Here is a 27,022-nt window from a genome sequence, read left to right as displayed (position 1 = left end):
TTCCATGCTCAGATGGAGAGTGTTCAATTGAGCCGTTATGGATTCCAAAGTATTCGGGGCCTCTATGTGGCCCTGGGAGTGATCTAGGGATATGGTTGCCTCTGCATCAGTGTGGCGGCTCTCGGTCGACTCTGAGCCCAAGCTAGGTGTTCCTTGTGGTGGGTGATTCTCTATACGGTGACCGACTCCTCCTCTACGAGCACGACCTCACTGTCGCAACATGCAGTCGGCTCCTCCTCTGCCTATTATATGAACATGGTTGCCCTGAGAAACCCACCGCACCAATCAAATTTTAACTAAACACAGCTTAACTCCCCTGCGTCGAAGTTCTCAAATTTCCTAGTGCAATTCCCATGCAACTCCCCACTATTTTTCGGCGAGATGGGTGGCACATTGCAAGTCACAAAGGTAGACCAGCCACTCCTGGGGAAGATCCAGGCCCCACGTTCTACGCCTAACTGCCGCTCCAGAGGAGTAATTCCTTATCGGAATAAGACCCACAGTGAGGCAGGGGAAGAAAGAGCCCACCACCCACTCACACCAGCCCCAAGACTACAATTCTCGTCATTGTAGTTTGTCTTATGCTCTCCCAGATCCCACGGCCAAAGAGCTTGCCAATTCCAGTCCCCCACATACCCTTCAATCCCAAACCCATCCTGCACCATCGCCCCAAGCCTCTGCCTGAGCCAGGATGCCAATACCTCGCTACTCTCCCTCACCCAGCACTCCCTCCTCATCACCCACCCACTGCAAATGACCACCCTGTTGCCTCCTTCCTGCATTAAGTAACACTCGCGGGAGAGCCCAACTGGCTCCACGCTCCAATCCACATCGGGGTATGATTAAATTTAACTTATATGCACTTATATTCATGAAATAAGCAATCACATATTATCATAGGGCTATGATGAGGTCTACTTGTGTTTAGTTATGAAAATGTTGTTTGATTCTAAGTAACTTTCTTTCTTATTTTGCATTATGAAAAGCATGCATTATTTAGGGGCAGTTATTGTTTTTGTACTAGTGCACATGTGGTGTACTACATGTGCATGCCCTAAAAATTGTAAGCAATATTATTTCAAAGAGCAAGGTGTATTTTGTGTGATGAATTCATTGAATAAAATTGTGTGTTATTGAGAAGTGAGGAAAGGAAATATAAAATGTATTCAAAAATAATATATGTGTGTGCACAAATCTAATGAAAGTGAGGGGAGATAATTGTTCGAGAAAACAGGATATTCCATATAGGATGAAAAGCTTCAATAACCACCCACAACCATATCAAATATCATAACACCAAAAATTTTACGTGGTTTGAACCCTCTAATAAGAAAAACACTCCATGATCCTATCCAACATGACCACTTGAGGGAATTTTATTCATAGAAAGGAAACATTTTACAAAAGAGAATTTCTCATATTTTATCATTGGAAATGATCCTCCATGCTCTTTAAATATAGGTCATGGGACAATAGGGTGCTAATCCATAAATCAATATCCATTATTGTTGAGAAGAATATGAGATGTTGGATCACTCTATGTCTAGAACATTGGTGATTGTGGGATTGCAATGCAACCAATCATATAAAATAAAACCACTTTTACCTAATAGACACATTAGAACAAGTTGAACTTAACTAAATCCTAAGTGCCTAAATATCCTAACCCCCCCCCAACCCCCGTTAAGGAAAAATTAGCATAAGATTGAAGGATTTACAAAGGTGACACAATAGGAGGAGGAAGGAGGCATTAGATCCTATTCCCCCTTAATGAAAATTTCATAAACTTTTAACATAAATTAAAGTTTAGAAATTTTGTCTTTTGTAAGAGACTTCATGAAAATTTCTATAACTAGATTATTTATTGGGGAAAAGAACACTTCAATAACTTGATCATGAATGACCTTTCTGATGAATTGCATTTGTGGCTTAATATGTTTGTTATGCTAATGTTGAACTAGATATTTGGCGACGTTGATGGCACTCTGATTGTCGCACCACACAGTAGTCAGATACTGCTATTGGAATCCAAATTATGAGACCTATTGAAGCCACAAGACTTCTTGAAGTGCATTAACCACTACTCATTACTTTTTTATGTTGAAAAATGAACAATAACTTTTTATTTTTTACAATCCCAGGTGACAAGTCTTGAACCAAGACTAAAAACATAATATGCAGTAGAATTTCGATCATCAGGGTCACCAACCCAATTTGAATTAATCAAACCAACTAAGGAGTCCCCCCCTTGAATTGTTTATCCCAAACTAAATTGTACATTGAATATATTGAGGTATCATTTTTGTTGTCTTCCAATGACTTTCATGGGGCATTTGCATATACGAGGCAACAAGACCAACAATAAAGGAAGTATCGAGATGGATATGATTTAAATATAAGAGGATACCAACTAACAAACAATACAAAGAGGCATCAACTTTAGGTGTAGTGCAAGTGGCACCAAGTTTGAATCCAAATTAGAAGGGATACAGGGTTGGTTGCAATATTCCATGTGAAAGTGGTGAAGAAGGTCACATGCATGCTTAGATTGGGAAAGAGAAATTCCTTCCTTTGTTTGCAATACTTGGAGGCTAAGGAAATAATGTAAATAAACTAAATATATCATTCCAAAATTCTTCTTAAGGCTTGATTTCACATTGGTTAAAATTGTATGGTCATTACTAATGAGGATAAGGTCGTCAACATAAAGAAAAAGGATTATGGCATGGCCTAGTTTCTTGGTGTAGACATTGAGATTGTAATGACATCTAGAAAGGTCGTTGTTAAGAAGAAAGTTATCTATCTTAGCATATCAAGCTTAATGACATTTTTTAAGACTATAGAGAGATTTCTTAAAGTTGAAAACAAGGATGGACTCACTCTAAACATAGCAAAAAGGTTGTTACATGTAGATTTATTCTTGTATATCCTTCAAGTTGAGAGAATCATTTAGCAACTAACTAGGCCTTATGTCTTTCAACACTTCCATCTTATACATACTTATTTCCCCATACCCATTTACATATGAAAAATTTTCTTCCTTTTGGAAGAGGTACAAGTTCCCAAGCATCATTCGCCATTAAGGAACGATATTCTTCATTCATTACTATATCGCAATTTCGATGGCTCGAAGCTTTTGTGAATGTTTATGGATCAGGAGTCTCTAAAACTTTAGGTAAAAGAGAGGAGACATATTGGAACATAAATGAGTACAGCATTGATCTATAGGATCATCGATAAGATCACTAGCTACTTCTCGTGTGGAGCAGACCCATCTCGGAAGTTGTGGTGCTATCATAGATTCATATTCAATGGAGTCATCTGGAGGAAGGTTAGAATATGATGGTGGATTTTCATCTTCACTATCATCATCTAGAGAAGAAACCAAAATGGGAAAAGAAGGTGACAAAAACCTTGGATATGCCTCATAGACCAAAGAGGGAACAACCACCAAATTAGACTCACAGACCAAGATATTTTCATCATATTTAACATCTCTTCTAATGATTATTTCATTTGAATGACGTTGAAGAAGCATGTAACATTTTATATCTTTAGAATATCAACAAAAATACACTTCACTTTTACGTAGTAAGGATTTCATTTTCTCATCAAGAATGTGAGTTCATGATATACTGCGAAATACATGGAAGTGACTTACATATGGTTTAGTTTTAGCCCATGCTTCTTTTGGTGTTATATTTTTTGAAGCCTTTATGGGAGTGTGGGTTATTATCTAATTTTCACAATTGATTGCTTCCACCGAGAAATGAAGAATTAATCCCTTAGATTGAATTATACAATTATGCATTTCCTTCAACATACAATTATGTATCTTAGCAACACCATTTTTCTATGGTGTGTACGAAAAATTATGTTGCATTTGAATTCCCTATGTCATGTAGTAAGTTGTGAATTTGTTGTAGACATATTCACCTCCAATATATATTCTTAACCTTTGTAGTTGATGTCTAAATTATTATTATACAAGGGCCTTGTAGGCTAAGAACAAGTCAAAAAATTCACTCTTAAGTTTTAATAAGTAAGTTGTTACACTAAAATTTGTCACCATGACTATTTGCAGTCAGTATGGCTCCATCAATAACCATACAGTCCTCCTTGGCAAGTCTTATACCTCTGCTCCTCATGTCAAACTCCAAAAAAGAGAGAAAGCCTTTAAAAAATCAATATAACTCTGGTTCCGCACTTTCTCTTACTCTTACTTGCGGGCCCGCACCTCAAGTACATAATACCTGCGTACTTGTACGCTCTGTCTGTAAAGGGGTGGGTGCGTACCCCTGTAAAAGTCAAAAGGCGCAAGTTTTACTTCAAAAAACTTACTTGCGATCGATTCTAGAGCATTCTAGAAGATGGTTTGACGTGGATTGAGCGCCTCCAGATGGTTCATGCATCCCAATGAAAGAGGAACTTATCCCATGAAGAGGGGAGCTATCCCTTTGAAAGAGGGGCTTATCCCATTGATGGTGGACCTGTTTAACTTACTCCAAAGCATTATAAATACAGGCATTGGGCCAGAGGTAAGGGAGGTTGAAAAGCTGAACATTCCTAAGGGTAGATGCTGCTGAAATTAGGACTCCCTTATAGAGCTTGAGAGGAGAGATCACATTCCTTTCTTAGCTTCATTTGGAAGTGGGTGAGCTGATCAAAGTAGAGGAGAACTCTTACTGGACCCTAGGAGGGACCTGCACAACACCAAGGCGTTGGTTGTTTGTTGATCAAAGTAGAGGAGAACTCTTACTGGACCCTGGGAGGGACCTGCACAACACCAAGGCGTTGGTTGTTTCTTTTGTTTCCAATTAATACAATTAAGTTCATTTTTCTCAACAAGTTGTTATATATAATTTGTTTCATAAACTCCTTGGTCTTTATGATGAATATGTTTTATTATATGAGTTATTCAGGCGCTATGTAATCGTTTGCTTGTTTGTGTATGCAGGCTTCAAGGAGAGGAGCTCATCTGGATCGAAGAGACTTGGCTGCTACAAACAGCGTAGGACTAAAGGTAAGCCTTAAACACCTGGTTGCTCTAATTTTAAATGCATATTTAGGGAAATATAGTGCTTGATTGTTTTGTTTGTCACTAGAAAAGCCTTAGTTTCTAGGAAGGTCAGTTTTGTTCGCAAAATTGACTCTTTCCGCATGACAAAATGGCAACTCCACTGAGGAATCCATGGATTTGATTGATTTCTCTTTTGATTGATACTTTGATTTGAGAAACGTTGATTTCTTTCTAGTTTTTGACTAATTGACTGTGAATTTGGGTAGAATAGCTTAGGATTGAGTTAGTTTTTTATTTTTCTTGTTTTTGAGAGAAGTACACACCCTCTGAGTTAAGCACAGTGCGTACCTGTACGCACTTCTACTTTGCACACAGAGCGGGGCCGCACCTGTGAAAACGGGCTGCCTGCGTACCCTGTCAAAAGTTTAGAAAAATTCAATTTTTTTTTCCTTTTTACCTATTAGATCTTGTTTATAACTTATTTATTGCTGCCCAGATCCACTGGTTACCTGTCAGAAGTTTTCATCTAGGCTTGTTTCATTAGCATCAAGGGTTTTAGTGAAGTTCATAGAAATTCTAGCCCTAGGTTTGATTTTTGTATTGGTCTTGTAGTGACTCTGGATTTAGAAGTTGTAGAAACCTTGGATATCCCTGGTCTTTTCAGTCTTCTTAGGAGTTAGACCATTCGTAAAATCCACCTTTGTTTGAGAAACCTACCGTTGTGTTGTCTCTTTGCGGAATTTCGAGAAGGCTTGTTTGTTAAGCTGTGAATTTCATTCTTAAGAAAAAGAACAAGAGCTTTTTATTTTTGTTTTTGACTGATTTATGATTCTGCATGAATTAGTCCTTGGTTGAATTGTAACTGAGTAAAACAACCTGGAATTATATTTTGTAGGCTTTTACCTCATTGGATTTGCTTTTAGATAAATTTCTCTTAGATTTTCATAGATCTTAAAATTGATTTTTGTTAAGTAGTTTTACATGCTTTGTTGAAATAGGAAAAATACAAAATCTCTTTTGAAGAAAGTTTGTTTTAGTAGCGTTTGAAGTCTTTGAAAAGAGAAAGGAAGTTTTCATGAAATAATTAGTGGTCTTGTGTTGTGTGCTTTGGAAAAGATAAAGAGATTTTTTCTTTGATTTTCATTGCTAAGAAAGTTGTCTTTATAAATTTTGCATTCTCCAACTCTCTTAGCTAGGGAATTCATTGAAAAGGAAAGATTATTTTTTTTTTCATCCTAGGTGCATATTTTTAGTGGATTTGAGTCGAGTCTACACATCATAAGTTTCATCTCCGCTACCTTTTGTCCTAAAGTAAAGCCATAAAAAATAACGCTTAAAGTAAAATTAACTTAGTAACTTTTTATTTACTAGGGCTCTGATACACCAACATAGATCAGGCTAGTGTCTTGGAGTAGGAGAGTAATTAACTCTCCAAGACAGTAAAACAAACAAGTAGCTTATCTTGCGGTAGGATAAATCCAATTGTTACATTTATGCTCTGGGAAAGCTCCTCTTAAAGGAGAAACACAAGATCGTGTCCGAACCAGTGAGGGGATCAATCCTCCTTCATCGGGAACGACGCCAAATATGCACGTACTACAAACGGTAAACCTCGGATTAACCATTGTCGAGGAGCCTGGGGTCACTTGTCGGTAAACCTTGGATTATTGTCAAGGAGCTGGCAAGGGGATTGAGCTTGTTACTCTGCCCTTTCGTGCGTATCGGATCGTAGACTGTTCCCCCAGGTATATTTGTTGCTGTTGGTGACCTTAGTGACTATTATCTTTAGGATTCTTCCTAAGGTGACGGTGGAGGGAAGATCCCACTGTACCTGGAGCAGATGTCAGCTAGACTCACTTGGATTTTCTGGGGGGTTCACTTCACTCGAGATGGTTATTAGTGGAGGAACTTGTGCCAGTCTATTCATTAAGCAGGTTGTCAGGGTAACTGTTCCACCCGCCATTTCTGTATTGAACTCTGCGATGTTGGATTTCATCACCAACTAGCGTTTTCAATACGGAAAGTTACTGTTTGTGTGTGGTTTGACGCCCTAGATTCTTTAGGCGTGTGATTCGAATTTGTTTGGTTCTTTAGAGACTTTAGGCAGTTTTCTTTGAGATTTTACTTTGTTTGCATGTGCAGTAGTTAAAAGTTTTTAGCTGTGGCTAAATTACCAAGACAGTCCCGTAGACTTCGGGGCCAGTCTCCTGAGGTTGTAACCGTGGCTGATTTGTTGAGGAAGTCCCGTAGACTTCGGGGCCAACCTCCTGAAGAAGTCCCGAGCCATTACGAAGGCTTGAAAGTCCTCGTGACTCCTAGTGAAAGTAGAGTTGGATCACCTGAAGAAGGAGAATCTTCTGTGATAGTTCATCCTGATTATCAACCGTCAGTAGCAGAGTATAATCCACAGCCAGTGTCTGTCTCTGAAGTAACTGGTAGCTTTTCATCTACTAGTGATATAGGTGAAGAACCTGAAAGTGAATCTGCTGCCACTCCTATATCGCCAGTAGCTTCTCCGACTTCTAGTGCTCCTGATTCACCCAGGGTAGAAAGAGTAATTACCCAAGATCTTCCTTCTGGGCTTATTGCTATTGAAGAACTTGCTTCTCCAGAAGAGGAGGAAGGTTTATCTATCCCTGAAAATCAACCTACTATCGAACTAAGGGAGCGTGAATCAATTTTTTACAGTCCACCAAGGAGTACTACTTGGTATCTTTCTTTAACAAATTTCTTAGAAAACCCAGGGTTAAGTTTTTCACCACCTCGAGCTCCTTTTCACCCGACACCTAGAGGTTTTTATCCTTCGTCTAATATATCGATACAGTCAGCCGTGATGTCTCAATCATCAGAATCTTTTATTCATGGTGGTCCCTCTGTTCCCGTTGGGTATCAGTCCCTTGCTGGTACTTTTTCGGGAGCATCTCCTCAACCAAGTCAACAAGGGTTATTAACTGGAAATGACGAAACTAGACCGTTAAGTGTAGAGGACATTCTTATGATGTCAGGTACTGTTCCTAGTCAGCAACCTCAAGGTGGTCAGTTACCGCCTGGGGGGCAGCCTCAAGGTCTTCAAGTCATGCCTGGGGGGCAACCTCAAGGTACTCAATTTGTGTCTGGGGGGCAACCTCAAGGCCAGTACATACCTACGGGACAGTACATACCTCAAGGTCAACCCCAAACCCAATATGTACCTCAAGGTCAACCCCAGTATCAATATGTACCTCAAGGTCAACCTCAGTATCAGTATATACCTCAGGGTTATCAACCCCAAGGTTATCAATCACCTTCCGGTCAATCTTTTGTTCAAGGAACCGAAAATGTACCTTTGAATTATCAACCCTACCCTCAACCAGGTTATGGTCCTCAATATGGTCAATCTACTATGAGTCCATACCCCGGAATGACGTTAGTGTGGAATCAATCTCAACCGGTATTGCAACCGAATGTGCAATCGTCATCTTCAACTGGACAACCTTTAGTTTCTGGTTCAACCCAGCAACCTGTCCAGTCTACCGTTCAAACCTCTGCACCTTCTGTGGTTTCACAGCTAGGGCCTAGTACACCTCGTACTCCACCCCAAACAGCTGCTGCAACTGTTGCAACATCTACTCCATCTACCACACTTACGTCCGGAGTATCTACAGCCCCGGTTTCTACTGCTCCTGCGTCAGTCCCTCAAGCATCTTTGCCTCAGTCTGGACCTACAGTTCAGACTACGGTTCAGATACCGGTAGGGCAACCTGGTCCAAGTACGGTTGTAACAAGTCAACCTCAGTTCACTTATCAACCGTACCAGGGGTAGTACCAATACGGTCCTGTTGTGCAACAACGAGTATATCAGTATCAACCGTACCCTGGGTATATATATCAACAACCTCAACAACCCCAGTATGGTCCGGTAAATCCTGGTTTCCCAGGAGGATATAATATCCCTAATGCGATTCCCATTCCTAGTTATCCTGGATATCCTCCTCCTGGGGCTGGTATAATGGCTCAGAGTTTCAGGGACCCTAACCGTCAGTTACTGTTCATTGCAACTTTGGATTTACCTAACTTGTCGCGCCTAACGAACAATCCAATCAATTATCTTCCGTTTTGGCCGACAATGCCGAATAAGTTGCCTAGTGACATACCCAAGTTCGAAGGTAAGCCAGGAGAGGACCCATCAAATCACGTGATGACTTATCACCTCTGGTGTGCCTCTAATTCCATCTCGGATGATTCGATCCGCTTACGTCTTTTCCAGCGCACTCTCATTGGTCTTGCGGCCAAGTGGTATATTGAGTTACCACGGGCCTCTTTTTATAATTTTAGCCAGTTAGCTACCTCGTTTTTAACTCATTTTCAGTTGCCGGTCAGATATGATAATGGCACGGAGTTACTAACTTCATTAAAGCAATCGACGTCCACTTATATTTCCGATCATATTCATGAATGGAGACGTCGAAGGCGGTTAGTGAAAGTTTTTATCCCGGACCAGATCTTAGCTGAATGGTTTGTTAAATCATTGTTACCGAAGATTACTGAAGACGTAGCTAAGGCCGGAGTAGTTACTGAGGAGCAAGTGATTTCTCAAGCACAGTACCTTGACTTAGTTTATACTCAGTCCGGTACGTTACATGAAAAAATCCCAGATCTTCCCAAGGGGAATCAAATAGTTGTTGCTCTGTCAGGGTCTCATGCTGCTGATGGCATGATTGGTACGGTGAACACTAAAAGCAAGAAGAAATCCTCTAAGAATTCTTCTCCTATTATAACCTTACCAGATTCCCCGACGGGAGATTCTTCCGCTGAACTCTCCGCCGATATTCATGTTGTAGAGTCATCTACAGCTAAATCAAAATCCGGTGGGAAGAAGAAAGGGAAGAAGAAGAATAAAGCAGACAAAACTCCAAAGGAGAAAACTGAAAAATCGGAAACCAATGACGAAAAACGCAAACCTCGATATCCTTGTCTTATTTGTGAAGAGGAACACTTTACAAGAGACTGTCCACATCGAGCAGAGGTTGCGAAGATTGTCAAAGGTTCCCAAACTCCTGCTGTCTTGAAGGATCCTTTTCCAGCTCAAGACAGTAAAATGATAGGTTCTTCCTCAAATGCCAATGAAGAACCCATATTGATGATGTCACATGTTAGGATTGCGACTCGATCACATGATTATGGTAGTAAAAGTCCTGTTGATGGCAAAGAAGCAGAATCTTCTCAACCGAATCCATCAACCTCAGCTCCCGGTTCCGATCCACTACAGATCGAGAAACCTAATCCAGACTTGGTAATCAAACCGCCCGCCAAGGGTATACTTCGAAAGTCCGCTTTCAATCCACATGCGAGAGCGGCTCAGAATTATAACATTGTTGAGGACTTAGCTGTTTCACCCTCAGCAATGTCGGCTTTGGAAGTGCTGCAATCGTGTCCAGCACAACGCAAATTACTCTTGTCGGCTATAGGAGCTGTTGACGTTCAGGACCCGAACCTAATAATCTTTGATCTAGAAAATAGTACACCGCGCTTACCTCATCAAATGGCTTTCCAGATTCCAGTGATAGTCAAAAACAGGCCTATTCATCGGACTGTAATTGATGAGGGAGCTTCAACGTGTATTATGTCGATACAGTGTTGGAGATCTCTTGGCTCTCCTTCACTAAATCAATCCCCGACGATTCTTAAGGCCTTCGATGGCCGTGGGTTTCATCCGTTTGGTATTCTACAGGACTTACCTATAGGGGTTGAAGGAAAAACCGTTAATCTAGATGTGGAGGTGGTTGATGCCCCTCTAGATTACAACCTTCTGTTGGGTCGAAGTTGGTCTTACGCTATGACAGTGGTCGTTTCATCGATTTTTCGAGTAATAAAATTTCCACATAACGGAAAGATCGTAACAATAGACCAGCTGGCTTATTTTTCATCCGACCCAGCCTCTTCAGAGAGTATTCAGCATGTTGGCAAGACGGTTATCCCATATAAGGATGTTGGAGTAGGACTAGTTAAAGATGTCGGTTTACTGGGAACTTTTCCTTTTCCTCCAATCAACGCATCGTCTTCATTCGCTTCCATTCATATGATTACATCAGATACTATTGTTTATGATGATCCTTGGATCATTCCTTCTGAATCTGAGATAGACTCATTTGGCGATTCTATGCCTTTGAGTCCATATGAAGTTGCCTATCAAACTGTGCAATCGTTTACCGACACTTTTTCAACCAAAATTGACCTAATGAATGTGGTCCATGAGGAATCACTTTTCACATCAACCTCAGAGTTAATAGCGTTTCCCGAAGTTGTTTCATCTGACGAGCAACTTCGTGAAGTCCTGTGTATAGATGATTTACCATGGGACGATCTCCATCATAGATCTTCGTTTTTACCCGAGGATGATCATTTTGAAAATGATTTCTCATCAATTTTTACAGCTGAATATGTCAAGGAAGCTCAGAATCCCATGAAACATCCTGATTCAGAGCTGAATTTGGGAAATATTTCTCAAACTATTCCTATCGACATTTCGGTTAAGCCTGGAATTATTGAAAACATTCATATAGGTGCCTCGTGTACAGATGACGAAATTCAGACATACAAGGCCCTATTTCAAGAATTCTGCGACGTGTTTTCCTGGTCCTATGAGGAAATGCCAGGAATTGATCCCGCGATTGTTGTTCATGAGATCAAGACTTACCCGGACGCTAAACCCGTCCGGCAACGTTTGCGTCAGATTCACCCAAGAAAAGCTGCTGCAATTAAAGCGGAAGTCGAAAAATTATTAAAAGCAGGGTTCATTTATCCGATCCCGTTAACGGATTGGGTATCGAATATTGTTCCGGTTAATAAAAAACAGGGAACAATAAGAATATGCATCGATTATAGGGACATTAACCGAGCTTGTCCAAAGGACAACTATCCAACTCCTTATATTGATCAAATAATTGATGATTGTGCCGGCAGTGAAATATTTTCTTTTATGGACGGATTCTCCGGATACAATCAAATCAACATACTACCTGCCGATCAACCAAAAACGGCTTTCATTTGTCCATGGGGGACATTTGCTTATTGCAAATTGCCTTTTGGGCTCAAGAATGCCGGAGCAACGTTTCAACGGGCCATGTCTTACGCATTTCATGACATCAAGCACATTGTGCAACCGTATCTCGATGATTTGCCTGCTCATTCATTACATCGAGCTGATCACCTTGTCCATTTACGAGCAATCTTTATGAGGTGTAGGCATTATCGGATACGGTTGAATCCACACAAATGTGTTTTCTGTATAGAAACGGGACGATTGCTAGGATTTGTAGTTTCGAAAGCCGGCATTCGCGTCGATCCCTCGAAGGTCGAAGCTATCATCAAATTGCCTCCTCCTTCGAGTCTTCGCCAACTCCAAAGTTTGCAGGGGAAAGCAAACTTTTTACGACGATTCATTCCTAACTACGCCGAGGTTACAAAGGGTTTTACCCGGTTGTTGAAACAAAATATTCCATTCTATTGGGATGAGATAGCTCAGAAATCTTTCGATGCACTCAAACACGCGTTGACCCATGCGCCGTTATTGCATCCTCCCAACTACAACCAGGATTACATCTTGTACCTCGCCGCCGCTCATTCCACCATTGGGATGGTCTTAGTTCAGGAAGACGAATTCGGAAATGAACATGTGATATATTACCTTAGTAGAACTTTAAATCCTACTGAGCTAAAATACTCACATGTGGAGAAATTGGCACTGGCAGCTGTTCAAGTTGTCCAACGTTTTCGTCACTACATTTTACTACGTAAAACTACAGTCATTTCAGATTGCAACCCTATGACCTATATCTTGACTAAACAATTGCTAGGGGGCAAGTACTCTAAATGGATCGTTATCCTGCAAGAGTTCGACTTGGAGTTTGAAAAATCTAAGTCTAAGAAATCTTTAGTCTTTGCGGAGTTAATGTGTGACTTCCCGCGTGCTGATACAGAAACTGTGGCGGAGGAGCCCATCGCGGACGAATCCTTGTTTCTTATCAGTACTTCAGATCCGTGGTATGGAGATATCATCGTTTATCTCCAGACCCAATCCTTTCGGCCAGAGCTTTCAAAGTCTGAACGTCGAAAAATACGATTTCAATCCCAACAATTCAAAATCATTGGAGATACTCTTTATCGCCGTGGGGCGGACTCTATTTTTCGCCGTTGTTTAACTCACGAAGAAGCTGAAAGGGTTCTAAATGACTGCCACTCTAGAGCATGTGGCGGTCATATGTCTGGGTTTGCCACAGCCCAAAAGATATTGCGCGCTGGCTATTTCTGGCCGTCTTTGTTCAAAGATTGTATCACTGCGGTCCGAAAATGCCACAACTGCCAAATATTTGATCGAAAGATGCGCGCTCCACCTGCTCCTCTCCACCCTATAATTGCTGTTGGTCCTTTTGCCAAATGGGGTATCGACTTTATTACATGTAACCCTCACTCGGCCGGGGGGCATGCGTATATCATCCTTGCGGTAGATTATTTTACTAAGTGGGCCGAGGCGATGCCTACATTTGACGCAGACGGCAAAACAGCTGCAATTTTTGTGTTCAATCATATAATTACTAGGTTTGGTGTCCCACAAGCGATAATCACTGATCATGGGCGTCATTTTCGAAACGTTATGATGACTGAACTTACAGGCCAGCTTGGTTTACGTCACGATAGTTCAACTCCTTATTATCCACAAGCGAATGGTCTGGTTGAATCCATCAACAAAGTTTTAGTCATCATGATTCGACGAATCATTGGGATTCATCGATCGAACTGGCATAACATGCTATTTTCAGCGCTTTGGGCGTACCGAACTTCAGTAAAAACATCAACAGGGTTCACTCCTTTCCAACTAGTTTATGGTTTGGAAGCAGTGTTGCCCATTGAATGCGAAATCCCGTCACTGCAAATGGCCGTCGAGTTACTTCCAGCCACTTCCGAAGAGGAAAAACGTTTGTTATACTTAGCTCAATTGGATGAGAATCGACGTAATGCTGCATTAGCGATCGAGACTCACGCAAAACGCATGAAAGCTCAGTATGATCGAAATGTGACCCCTCGAAATTTTTCGGAAGGCGATCTAGTCTTGGTTTACGATCAAGCTAATGATAAATTAGGAGCTGGAAAATTCGTTCCTATGTGGCATGGTCCCTTTGTTGTCAAACGAAAGTTAGCCAAAGGGGCTTATGAACTGGTAGACTTTGACGGGGACTCTTTGGGTAAACCCAGAAATGGACTTTACCTAAAGAGGTATTATGCTTAAAAGATGGGTATGGAGAATTTTTAGTTAGGATAGTTTTTCTTTCTAGCTGGTGTGTTTGTTAGTTTAGACAGTGTGCTTAGCTTAGAGAGTGTGTTTTCGTCGTTATTTCTGCTTATCTTGGTTTTACTCTTGATGTTGCAGATGTCGATGCCTCTCCAAACATACATTGGTTTCGCTGATGGTGCTTGTCGTAGTACACGGAATATCTCTTCCGCAGCTTGGGTTATCTATTCGCCCTCTGACGAGTTAGTATCTATGCATGGGGTGAGCCTCGGTCAAACAACAAACAACATTGCCGAATACAGTGCAGTGATTGAGTTATTGTCTGAATCTATTTCATTTGGGATTCGGAGTTTGATAGTGAGGTTAGATTCTAAACTCGTTGTATTACAGCTTAATAGAGTGTATGCCATTAGAAATCCAGTGTTATTAAGGTTATTTTTGAGAGTGCGTCTCTTGGAACGTGAGTTTGATTATATTGAATATCAGCATATTCCAAGGTCTTTAAATACATTAGCAGATGCAATTGCTTCTCGAATGTTAAATAGACATTTGCAATAATCATACATGTAAATTTAAAACCATTCCATAACATGATTTACAAGATAAGCCGGTAATAATGATATATATATATATATAGGAGTGTGTCAAAAAATACATCGTCTTCGATCATAGGTTGAAAAACACCTTATGATCGGCAAAAATGATAAGTAGAAAAAACCAAAATGTCACATGTGTCTACAAAACGACCATCCAATCACTGGTGATGATCTCTATATGACACCACTGTACGGGCCACCCTACACAAGAACCTCCTAAAAGGTCCTGGGACCCCGACTACATAGCGTTGAAGCCTGATTGGAATATCATCTATGGTAGTCTCCGGTATATCTGCTGTAAGACGCTCCAGGTGACTTTCCAACTCAGCCAAAGTCTCTGTGGCCTCGTCCTGTGGGGCCGGTGCCGCTGCAGTTGGTAGTCTCCTCTCATAAGGCCGGAGATTGGCTGGACGTCGTGGGCCTACATCTGCATTTTGAAAATTATTACTATCAGTTTTGAGACGATATAAAACAAACAAAAATAATAGATAGTTTAAAAAACTTGTGAAAAATGAAGTTACCTGTATCATCCCATTGTTCTCCCGGTGGAAGAACCATGTCCGAATCTCCACGAAAATCAACTCCGGCATAAGGGAAATCCTGTATAGCAAAGACCTGGTTTTCTAACCAGCGAAAGTACTCCGGAGTAAATCAGAAAACCTCCGTCCCCTCATTAGGATGACGGGCCATAACCACAACCCATCGCATCAATTTGGGCTCTCGAGGAAGCCCAACCTCAACAGTGAGCTGCTGTGGGATCAGCATCGGAACCCTCTCTAAGCCAAAACTCACAACTAAAGCCCCATAACCAAAGGTCTTTAGCTGTCCGTTTTTGGCTCTAGTTAGTTGGCCTTTTACATTGGCCAACACAGCATCACACCAGTTGAAAATGGTACCTCGATAGCAATCAACTGCCATCCGCATCTGGGATCCAGTGGCAATGTGTAAAGCGGCAGCCCCACAAAGTCTGGTAACTGTAAAGGCAATCACCATAAGTTCAGGACGGGATATAGTTTTGAACCCCTTCTCCTGAGACTGAGTGTTACACCACTCTAGTCGGAGACTAGTGACAAACTGGCCACCTGGCCTAGTCCCAAACAGAGTCAAGTGTTCGCCTCTCTTGGGCAAACCAGTGATAAAGTAGATATCTGTCGGCTCCATCTCAAGCTGGTGCCCTCCAATATAAAAACATTGGTCCTGAACGTTCCATCTTTCTACCAACCACTCTAGAAAGCTCACTTGGGCCCTCATGCCAGGTATGGCCCAATATTTATAAAGGCCGCATGCCTTCAAAGCATCAATTGATGGTTGATGATTAATGGTGGCTAAATCAACATCTTCGTTCTCTCTCACGCGCCAATCGAGCATGGTGAACAATCTACATGCCATAAAACATCCATTAGATTCCATAAAATCAAAAACAATTGGTCCATTTTGGAGAATTTAGGTTTTAAAAACTCGTTGTGTGGGGTATGCACCCCGCCTTTAGGAACAGAGCGTAGGTACGCAGGGTCCCTGAAGGCAGGGTACGGACCCCTGACATTTTTCCAACTGAGAAAATGTCGGGGTCCGCAGGTCCCTAGTGTGGTGCCTGCGTAACCCGAGAGGCGGTTTTTGAAACCATAAAACCTCCCAAAAATGAAATCTGGGGCCTAAAAAAGAATTCTAAATGGATGAAATTGAAGAGGAGGATGTTGTAGATTACCTGGAAGAGACGGCGTTCGATTTCGACGGTCGGATTCTCCGCAATGTCCACGGGAAGTTTCTTGCCAAAAGCCCTTTTTCTCTCCTCAAATAGTAAAATGGTAAAAATGAATTGGTAAAAGCCCTTTTTATTGGTTTTTTGGGTAAATAAATGGTAAATTTGTTTATTTTTCACCATGAAAAGGTATTTTTCAAAGTATTTTTATCTATCTTCAACAGGTATGAGTAATGTGTTGGTTTTTGTGCAGGATAAAGGATTTTCAGGGAAAATTATCATTTTTTACAAACAAAAACATCAGAGTCATCTTTAAGCTCTTTTCTAACTCCTAAAATGTGAAAAGATTGCCGAGTTTTCTTTTTAGCTCGTTAAAACAGAATTAAAAAGACGGTCCTCTTACAACCCTTTTCTGACCGTAAAAACATGAAAAGATTGCCGGATTTTTGTCGTTTCAAATTCGATATTGGAAATAAAACGACGTGTCCTTGATCGCTTTCTACTTTTCAGATCAGAGACACTAATCATGAAAGTACTCCTTGGTCGTAAAGATCAAGCGGTTCTCTCAAGTATTATTTTATACTTTTTCGGGCTTGGGAAACACAAATTTACGAAAAAGGTCAACCCTGGAGTCTTCTTAAGTTTTTCAGACTCTCTAACATTGAAAAACGCCGAGTTTCTCCTATACTGGACTCGTTAAAATTTCACAGTAAAGGACCTGTTCGATTACAAACAGGAACGGACCACTCCTTCTTAGGGTTCGAATCTAAACTAAGTTGGACTCATTCGAAGGATGAGCTTATAATCAAGCAAATGTTATCCTCCTCAAGCTTGTAAAAAATAAAGAGGTACTTGCCAGAAATGGTGGGGGAAAAGAGAGGAAAATGAGCCTATTTGTTATACTTTGTCTCGGAAAAACCTTATCACCACTCTTGAACACGACACTTTTCATTCACCTGGGTTGGGAAATCCTTTGCCTAACAGTTGATCAAACCACATTGAAAACCTTGAGCCGGTTTCCGGGTATTAACTTTGGGACAATTGTCACCAAACCATCTGTAGTGTCGTTATGTGTTCAAGAGGAGTCTTGCAAATAAACCATTCATCTGCAAAATATCTGTCATCCATCTTGACTATCCCTGAGTCAGTCCTTACAGCTACATTTCTTCAACTTTATCTATGATTTCGTGTTGTGGGCTTGCCTGCAACGGATCGCTTTCTATCGACTTCAGTTCATTATCTAGAAAGATGATCTAGAAATCATCAGTACCTTGGGATCTGCATGCCTCAATGGCAGGTTTCTCGCCTTTGATGACAGGTTACATCAATGACCTTCGATCAAGGGATTCTGTGACATGTTCGACATCAACACATTCATTCACATCTCATGGATTGTACTGGGTACTTTGAGAGCCATTGACATCACTGGTGGTCTCTCTCACACTTGTTAACAGTTTACATCATTGACTGGTAATCAAGTGGTTTCTACCATGTTCGACATCAACTCATTTATTCGCATGGATAGAATCGTACTATTTCGGGAAGCAGAAATGAAGACCCTGGATCTAGTTTCCGCCATCCAGGCTGCGAGGAGTTTTGTATTCATTATACAGTAGACTAATTATAAACAGATGGCTGCGTCCATACTGTGTCTACATGTGTCTATGATTATGATGTATTGTGAAATCATTCCTATATCAGAGCAGTAGTTAGTTTGTTAGTTAAGTTTTTGATCTGAGTATGGGAATGCCTACCTCAGCGATGATATGATCTCATATATGTATTTTGTGTTGAATATTTGTAGGTTCCGACTGGGCTCTCCACAAGATAATCCTCGAAATGATAAAGTGCTTCGCCCTTCCTAGATGATATAAAACCCTGATCTACTACAGACCTTGCACTTTAGGGGGAAATCTGTTACACTAAAATTTGTCACCATGACTATTTGCAGTCAGTATGGCTCCATCAATAACCATACTGTCCTCCTTGGCAAGTCTTATACCTCTGCTCCTCATGTCAAACTCCAAAAAAGAGAGAAAGCCTTTAAAAAATCAATATAACTCTGGTTCCACACTTTCTCTTACTCTTACCTGCGGGCCCGCACCTCAATTACATAATACCTGCGTACTTGTACGCTCTGTCTGTAAAGGGGTGGGTGCGTACCCCTGTAAAAGTCAAAAGGCGCAAGTTTTACTTCAAAAAACTTACTTGCGATCGATTCTAGAGCATTCTAGAAGATGGTTTGACGTGGATTGAGCGCCTCCAGATGGTTCATGCATCCCAATGAAAGAGGAACTTATCCCATGAAGAGGGGAGCTATCCCTTTGAAAGAGGGGCTTATCCCATTGATGGTGGACCTGTTTAACTTCCTCCAAAGCATTATAAATACAGGCATTGGGCCAGAGGCAAGGGAGGTTGAAAAGCTGAACATTCCTAAGGGTAGATGCTGCTGAAATTAGGACTCCCTTATAGAGCTTGAGAGGAGAGATCACATTCCTTTCTTAGCTTCATTTGGAAGTGGGTGAGCTAATCAAAGTAGAGGAGAACTCTTACTGGACCCTGGGAGGGACCTACACAACACCAAGGCGTTGGTTGTAAGGTTTCCTTTGTTTCCAATTAATACAATTAAGTTCATTTTTCTCAACAAGTTGTTATATATAATCTGTTTCATAAACTCCTTGGTCTTTATGATGAATATGTTTTATTATATGAGTTATTCAGGTGCTATGTAATTGTTTGCTTGTTTGTGTATGCAGGCTTCAAGGAGAGGAGCTCATCTGGATCGAAGAGACTTGGCCGCTACAAACAGCGTTGGACTAAAGGTAAGCCTTAAACACCTGGTTGCTCTTATTTTAAATGCATATTTAGGGAAAGATAGTGCTTGATTGTTTTGTTTGTCACTAGAAAAGCCTTAGTTTCTAGGAAGGTCGGTTTTGTCCGCAAAATTGACTCTTTCCGCATGACATAAGCGAAAGTGCATATGGACAAGTTACCAATGAAAGTTAAGTACTTGCACCTAGAGAAAGAAGTAGAATAAAATGGACCATACAAATCATTGTGAACAAATTGCAAAGAGGATGAGGCATGCCAAGAGGCACACTTGTCAAAACTATCCCAAGGATGTTTGTATTTGAAAAAAATCGGCACAAACACCATCTTTGTAAGAAATGAGACGAAGACCAATCACCATATTTTGATTACACAATTGTTGCAATGAGTGGTAGTTTAAATCGCCAAACTACTCATCTCAAAGTTTGCTAAAGTCACCATTGTGATTAGTAAAAATTAATGGAAAAGATGATGACCCAAATTTGTCAAGCTTGTTCAACCTAGTAATATCGTCAACAATTCCAATGGAAAGGACATGCTTAAAATCCTTTAAATCCTTTATTACAACTTGGTGAGGTGAAAACTATACTGTTTTACCTTCATCTGAATGAGTGATTTGATATATTGATAGAAGGTTGCAAGAAAGACTTGGAACACATAATACATCATTAAAATGACCATTATCTACTTGAATTATTCCAGACCCTACAACACTAAGAGATCTATCATCACCAAAAAATATTTGTTTGGTGTTACAATCATTAAGAGCAGAAAAAATGGCTTTATCCTTAGCCATATGATAATATGCTCCAAAATCAATAAGCCATTCATCAAACAAAAAAGTAGGAATTGCAATGAAAGAGAAACTAGGTGCAGAGTCTAAATATCTATGAGAAGAAGTGTGAAAGGAAAAAGAATCAAAATTATTGTTGTGATTCTTCATTATCGCTTTGAAGACATCCATATTTTTAAAATGTTTAGACTCCAGATGATTGTATTTCCCACAATAATTGCAATGTCTATCAATATTCTTACTCTTTGATTTTGGTCCTTTATCACCATTTGGAATAGAAGTTAGATGAGAGGCTTTGGGACCCTTGTTTTGTTTCTTGTTGCAAGGATGTTGCTTCTTTGGATGATCATCTTTATATTTTTGTTGGGACACCATTGAGGCATTGATAGATGTACTTGCAATGTTGATCACTCTAACATGCAAAAGGTTGTCTTATTCTCTAATCAAAGAGTCACAAAAAGATTCAAGAGTAGGAACTTTATATGCAACCCCTGGAGCTTATCTAGTGGCATAAAAGGTAGATACAAAAATAGAATATGCATGACGAAAGTTGGAAAGAACAACATATATGCATCAATCAGCCTTCAAATAGACTTGAAAATCATTAAGTAAATGTCTAAGTGTTTTGAATTTAAATAAATAATCATCAATGCAAGAGAAATCATTAGGACATAAGTCATGATGTGATTTTCAAGTTGAAGAGATATAATTAGTTTAGGTTTGTTATACGGGATTTACGATTGCGGATAAAAGTATCTCCCCTAGGTTTGGTGGCTAACCTATAAAAATGGAGAGACAAGGAACCCAATGCTTTCCTTAAAGTAAATAAATGATGGAATGAAGCCTACCTGGAATCCGTCGCAGGATTTTCTCCTTCTTTAGCTTGAATGCTCCAATTCCAACTCTGATTTCCAAAATTAGAACCTGCACAGTTAGATAACACAAGCCAAGAAACTACGAGATCTATGTAGTATCATCTAAATACTCTATTCAATAGATCAACATGGTATTGAAATACATGAAATAACAACATCACATATAGGAAAACATATAATTATTTGCATTAATATAAATGGAAGGAGTTACAACCATAAATAGATGTTGATCTTATAGAAGAGATCCTCCAAGGCTGACTTGTCATTTCCTTGTCACAATGTGCACCTCCAATCACCCTAAATGCATGAAATGAAACCTCTCACCATAGCAGCATAAGGGTAAAATCACTCTCCAAAAGCCAACCCCTTGCATATGGAAGGCTATAAATATATAGAGGAGTGGGGTAAGTTGGGAGTTCTTATCCAATTACCAATCTAAGGTTTTATATCCACCTTTGATGGGAGGATGGGATCAAAGGATAAGAGATGCAAACTCCAAAGTAGGGTAGGATAGGATTCGAATGTTTTATCTGAGGTAAATGGTTGTAACAAATTCTAGAAGCTTCTAGAAGAGGAAGTTTCTGGAATTCTCTCTTTTTCTCAAATTTCTAGAACCAACGCAGGTCCAAAGGGGAGAAACCTGTAGGTGATCAACGCATGCCACAGTGGAGAAACCTGTAGGTGATCAACGCGGGCCACAGTGGAGAAACCTGTAGGTGAACCTTTTCCAACAAGAGGCCAGGGAGCATTGGTCCTAAACTGAATCAGGTGATGTAGTTTCAAGCGGAAACTTTGGGGAATGAAAGAGGCATGCTTAGGGCCTTGTGCAAAATGATGACAAGGGGGAATAGGATGTTGATTGATCCAATTAAGAGGCTTATTGATCAGATCTGACAAAATGGCCTATAATACGGTTTACCAAATATCTTTTTAAACTCTTCCTAGTATACATCTCTATCTTTGATTCCTCGAATATGAAATCGCAAGTCAAAAAAAAAAAATTGACATTCCAATTAATCCACATGCTTCATTTTTATTATCACATTTGGCTTTCTTATTAGTCTCAATGGGGAATATTTTTTCCTAAGGTAATTTGATACAATCATTTACTTCTTAGTACATCCTCCATGTGGGATTTCCATGAGAAGTAGTTGGTGAAAATAAGCAAAATTTCACTCAGAGTGGTCATATTAAAATATGAAAATAGCATGGATTCAAAAGCCAAAACTAGTTATTTAGATGGAAAGTTGTCGAAAAAATAGGTTGTTTAAAAAAAATGGCACTAAAAATGGATTTCAAATGTGAAAGTTATGCCTTTTCAAAAGCATCAATGTTAACAAAGATCAACATGGTAGGTAGCAACTGATGCACGTAGTGATGGATGTTTTAGGGAAAAAATTTAAAAAAAAAATTAAATCCTTTCTCTCACTAGTTTTGCCTATAAAATACCCTTTACAAATAAATTAATTTATGAAGTGATCCATTTTTATAAAACAAATGAGAATCACTTTTACAATGAAATTAGTTTATAAATAAGAGTTGCATACAAAAAATAACAGACATGTGCAAATTATTTTGGCAAGACTACATCTTCAACATGTCCAATAGATCACCCTGATCGGGACAGGGAATTGAACTGATGACTTCACATCAAGGAGTGTCTTAACAGAGCACCCAATCACCGTCTATCCAAGACCCCGTGGACTTATAGCGGTTCACTTTTATAACACAAGTGAAATACAATTTACAATAAAATGATGAAATAACTTAAATTTGCATAAACTTTTTCAAAAAATAACTTTAAAAAAGAGATTTGAACTCAAAGCTTCTTATTAAATAAAGTAACTTTGAATCAAGTGAGTTAATGAAAAACACATCACAATACTAATGAAGGAGGTTGGGGTTGGTGGTGGTGGTGTTTTTGTTTTTTTTTCTCGAAATGTGTGCTTGCCAAAAAAATGTGTTCATCCAAAAATAAATAACAACTTGAAAAAAAAAATCAACAACAATGGGGGTATATCTCAATTAGCTTACCCGAAAAATGTAAGTTTTCTTTCTATATATGATTTGTTGAGATAACACAGAGTGCACAACAAAGAGCATATGTAGGAAAGAAAACCCTATTTACTCTATTTGTGATTTATTGATATTGCAAAAAGTGCACGACAAAGAGCATGTGTAGACTGAAAAGTGTAGCAAAGAAAAAATAAAAACAAAAAGCCAAAATATAAATTTCGTAAAGTATGTATGTGTATATATATAAGGGACATACTAGAACTATCTAACTTTGGATCTAACAAAAAATCCATATCTGAAGTAAACTAACACATTTTGTGATGAAACAGAAGGTATTTTTATTTAAAAGAAGCACTTTAGACATAGTGGAATAGTCAATTTAGGCTAGAAATATACAACAATAGCAGATCTCAAAAATACAGCAAGACAGGCTCAAGATCTCGATCAACAACTGGAGCAGCTCTTTAAATGGACTTTGATACCATGTTCAAGAAAATAGGGCATTCCATAGAGAATGAACACCTTTAGTAACCACTAATACAACCAAATCAAAGATCATAACGATAATATTTTTACATTGTTTAAACCCTCTAAGAGGGAAACACTCCACGACCCCAGCCAATGTGGTCACTTGAGACAATTTTCTTAGTGCAAAAAATGTACATAAAATGGTTTCTCACAATCAATCATTGGCAATGGCCGTATATGCTTTTTAAGTAGAGATTATTAACCAAACTAGTGTTAAGTTATAGATCAATAGCCATTAGTATTGAAGAAAAAATGAGTAATTGAATCACATAGAACATATCATGACTGTCGGAATTTAATGAAACTAATCCATACTAAAGAAACATAGTTTTACCTGAGAGATATATTAAACCAAGTAGAACTTAACTAACTCCGAAGTGTCTAAATATCCTAACAATAATTAATGATTTTTAATTTGTTTATATATGGAAAAGAATGTTTTGCAATTAAAAGGTAATTGGGTAATTTTAGTTATCTTTGTATGGAAATAAAATTCGTGCAATTGAAAAATAATTCGGTTTTTTTAATTATTTTATTTATGGAAGAGAACATGCTTGCATTTAAAAGGTAATTAGGTATTTTTAATTATTTTATTTATAAAAACAAAAACAAAAAAGAGTGTGCATGGTCATTTAGGGGTGAATAAAAGAACACAATAGAATAGGGATTATGTATTCACATTTGAGTTTCTGTGAACAATTTGGGGTGAATAAAATAATATGATAGAATAGGGTTATGGATTCACATCTCAATTTCTATGAGATCAAGAAGATCGGTGGTGAAAGATATTGAAGAGATCATTGCTTTACTTGTGAATATAAAAAGTGAATATCTTTACTTGTGAATATAAAAAGTGAATATCTAGATTTAAAGAGTATAGTATAAGTGCTTGTAAGCTCTATGGGCCTTCAACCCAATGTTAGAGGTAATTAGGTCAAGAGGCTAAGAGCACTCATGTCCCCCATGTTAAGTTGTCGAGATCATTGATAGAGGTTACCTAGAAGCTACCATATTAGGATCTATTATGGAGGTATTGTAATCACTAAATATCATATTTCATACCCATAGGTATTTATCAGTCATTTCTCTTCATTACATTATCAAGGGTAAATTTTAATTGGTGTTTTCTTCCTATTTTTTTCGATGAAAATTGTATGTCGTAACATGAAGAATAATGTAATTATTGTGGTGATAGTTTGTTTTAGTCAATACTTAATTAATATACCCTCTTTGGTGCATGCCATAAATGAGAGAAATCTAATTCATTTTATAGTGTAATGTGTTTGTCTTCTTCTTGTATCAATTCTGTTCATTAAAAAACTTAGGATTTAGTGAACCATTTCCACCATTATTTGTATTTGATTTGTAATCATTACCATAAATTTAGGAGTTAATTTAGGGAAACTCTCATTACAAAAAGGAGTATAACTAAAAACTCTTATTTGAGCCAATGTATAGCCTTTATTATCAAGTGTTGTGTGTAATAATTGTACATGTTCCCAACTATGAGGAGTGGTTTTGTGTTGATATAAAAATAGGGACACACTTATTAAATGTGGGGAATAACAGTGCTTTGTTCTTTTCTAATGGGTTCATCTCCTAGCAACCATTGTAAGGACCTTGTAGACAATATTTGTATTCCATCCTAAATCCTTATTCTTGAACTACTAAACATTGGTTTTTCATTAGTTTTATTCATTCTTTATAATTATCAATGCATCATTTAAATTTCATGTATATAAATATAATCCACATTCTTTGACACCTAAGATAATGAATTAATATTTATGATTCTTTAACACATAGGATAATGAATTAATCTTTCTCTACTTATAAATACACATTCTTGCAACCTAAAGAATACCACATATTATGAGAAAATGGTATTAAAGAAATTGCTTTGTATCATTTTTTTAAAATGGAATTGCATTAGTACCAAATACCATGTTTCTCCACTTGAATAACTAAAAAATAATTTTCGGATTCACTCATCTTCAAATTATGAGTATATGATGATAGATGTTAATTGCCAAAAATAACAAGCGCTACAATGATATTTTCATGGATTAAATCATAGGGAAATAAAATACCATTTGTTATGACATTTATATGTTGCAATGCACCGTATAATGTTCTTGATTTAAATGGACTAGACATTTACAAGATGTAATTTAGTATATTGACCTCTAAACTCTTTATATCTTGATTATACATATAGATGTTTTCTTCAATAAAATCTTACAATTAGAATACAAGAAAGTGAGAATGTTTTATTTAGATTTATTTATGGAAATGGATTGTATAGTTGTCCCTTCGTTGTATATATAAATCTTTAATGTTGAATATATTTTCTTTGTCTGTATATTATTTTTATGCAATTTTCTTTTAACATAAGAATACATGAGTTTTTTTTGGCATATTGAATATTTTACACAAATAACAATTTTTCATGAATAGCCGAGTAAAACTTAACACAAACAAAATTGTGTTTCAAGATTCCATGTGGTTGAAACCCACTTTAAATTCTAAACCATCAACAAATATAAATGAAATTAGAATGCACGCATAGGAGGAAGAATATAAATAGTAAACTTCAAATTGGTGTCTCTACATATATCATTTCATTTATGTTGTATGGTATTTGTGATGAAATATCATGGTTTAATATATCTCACAATTAAATAACATTGTATTGATAAATTATTCATAATTTTTTTGTTTTATTTTAACTAGCATTTGCACCAGACGTTGCAAAGAAAACGCCATAAGGCAATGGATAACATATAACACTATGTAAAGCCATCAATAACATATGACACTAATTAATGCTTTTTTGACCCACCACCTCCGAGCTGGCACCCGCTGCGCTGGCAACCAACACCCGCGCAATTTCAAACGAGCCCCCGCGCCAAACATTCATTTGCTCCATTTGCACAACCGGAACAGGTCCTCTCGAGCATTCGTTTCTCCCGCTCACGGTGCTTGCTCATTTGCTCCATTCGCACAACCGGAACAGGTCCTCTCGAGCATTCGTTTCTCCCGCTCACGGTGCTTGCTCACCTCGCAGGCCCGCTCGCGGTGTTGAATCCCGGCAGGCTGTGCCCCAGGCGTAAGGTAAATTATACTCTGTGAACAATGACATCCACCATTTTGGCAACCAACACCCACGCAATTTCAAACGATCCCTCGCACCAAACATTCATTTGCTCCATTCGCACAACCGGAACAGGTCCTCTCGAGCATTCGTTTCTCCTGCTCACGGTGCTTCCTCACCTCGCAGGTCCGCTCGCGGTGTTGAATCCCAGCAGGCTGTGCCCTAGGCGTAAGGTAAATTATACTCTGTGAACAATGACGTCCACCATTTTGGCAGGTGCCCGGAAGGCCCATGCATACGAATC

This window comes from Pinus tabuliformis, chromosome 2_1 (assembly GCF_031772625.1).
Source record: "Pinus tabuliformis cultivar Carrire ecotype Pingquan chromosome 2_1, CPIR1, whole genome shotgun sequence".
In the NCBI taxonomy this organism is placed as follows: domain Eukaryota; kingdom Viridiplantae; phylum Streptophyta; class Pinopsida; order Pinales; family Pinaceae; genus Pinus; species Pinus tabuliformis.
The sequence above is the reverse complement of the archived record's forward strand: the minus strand, read 5'-3'. Positions refer to the sequence as shown.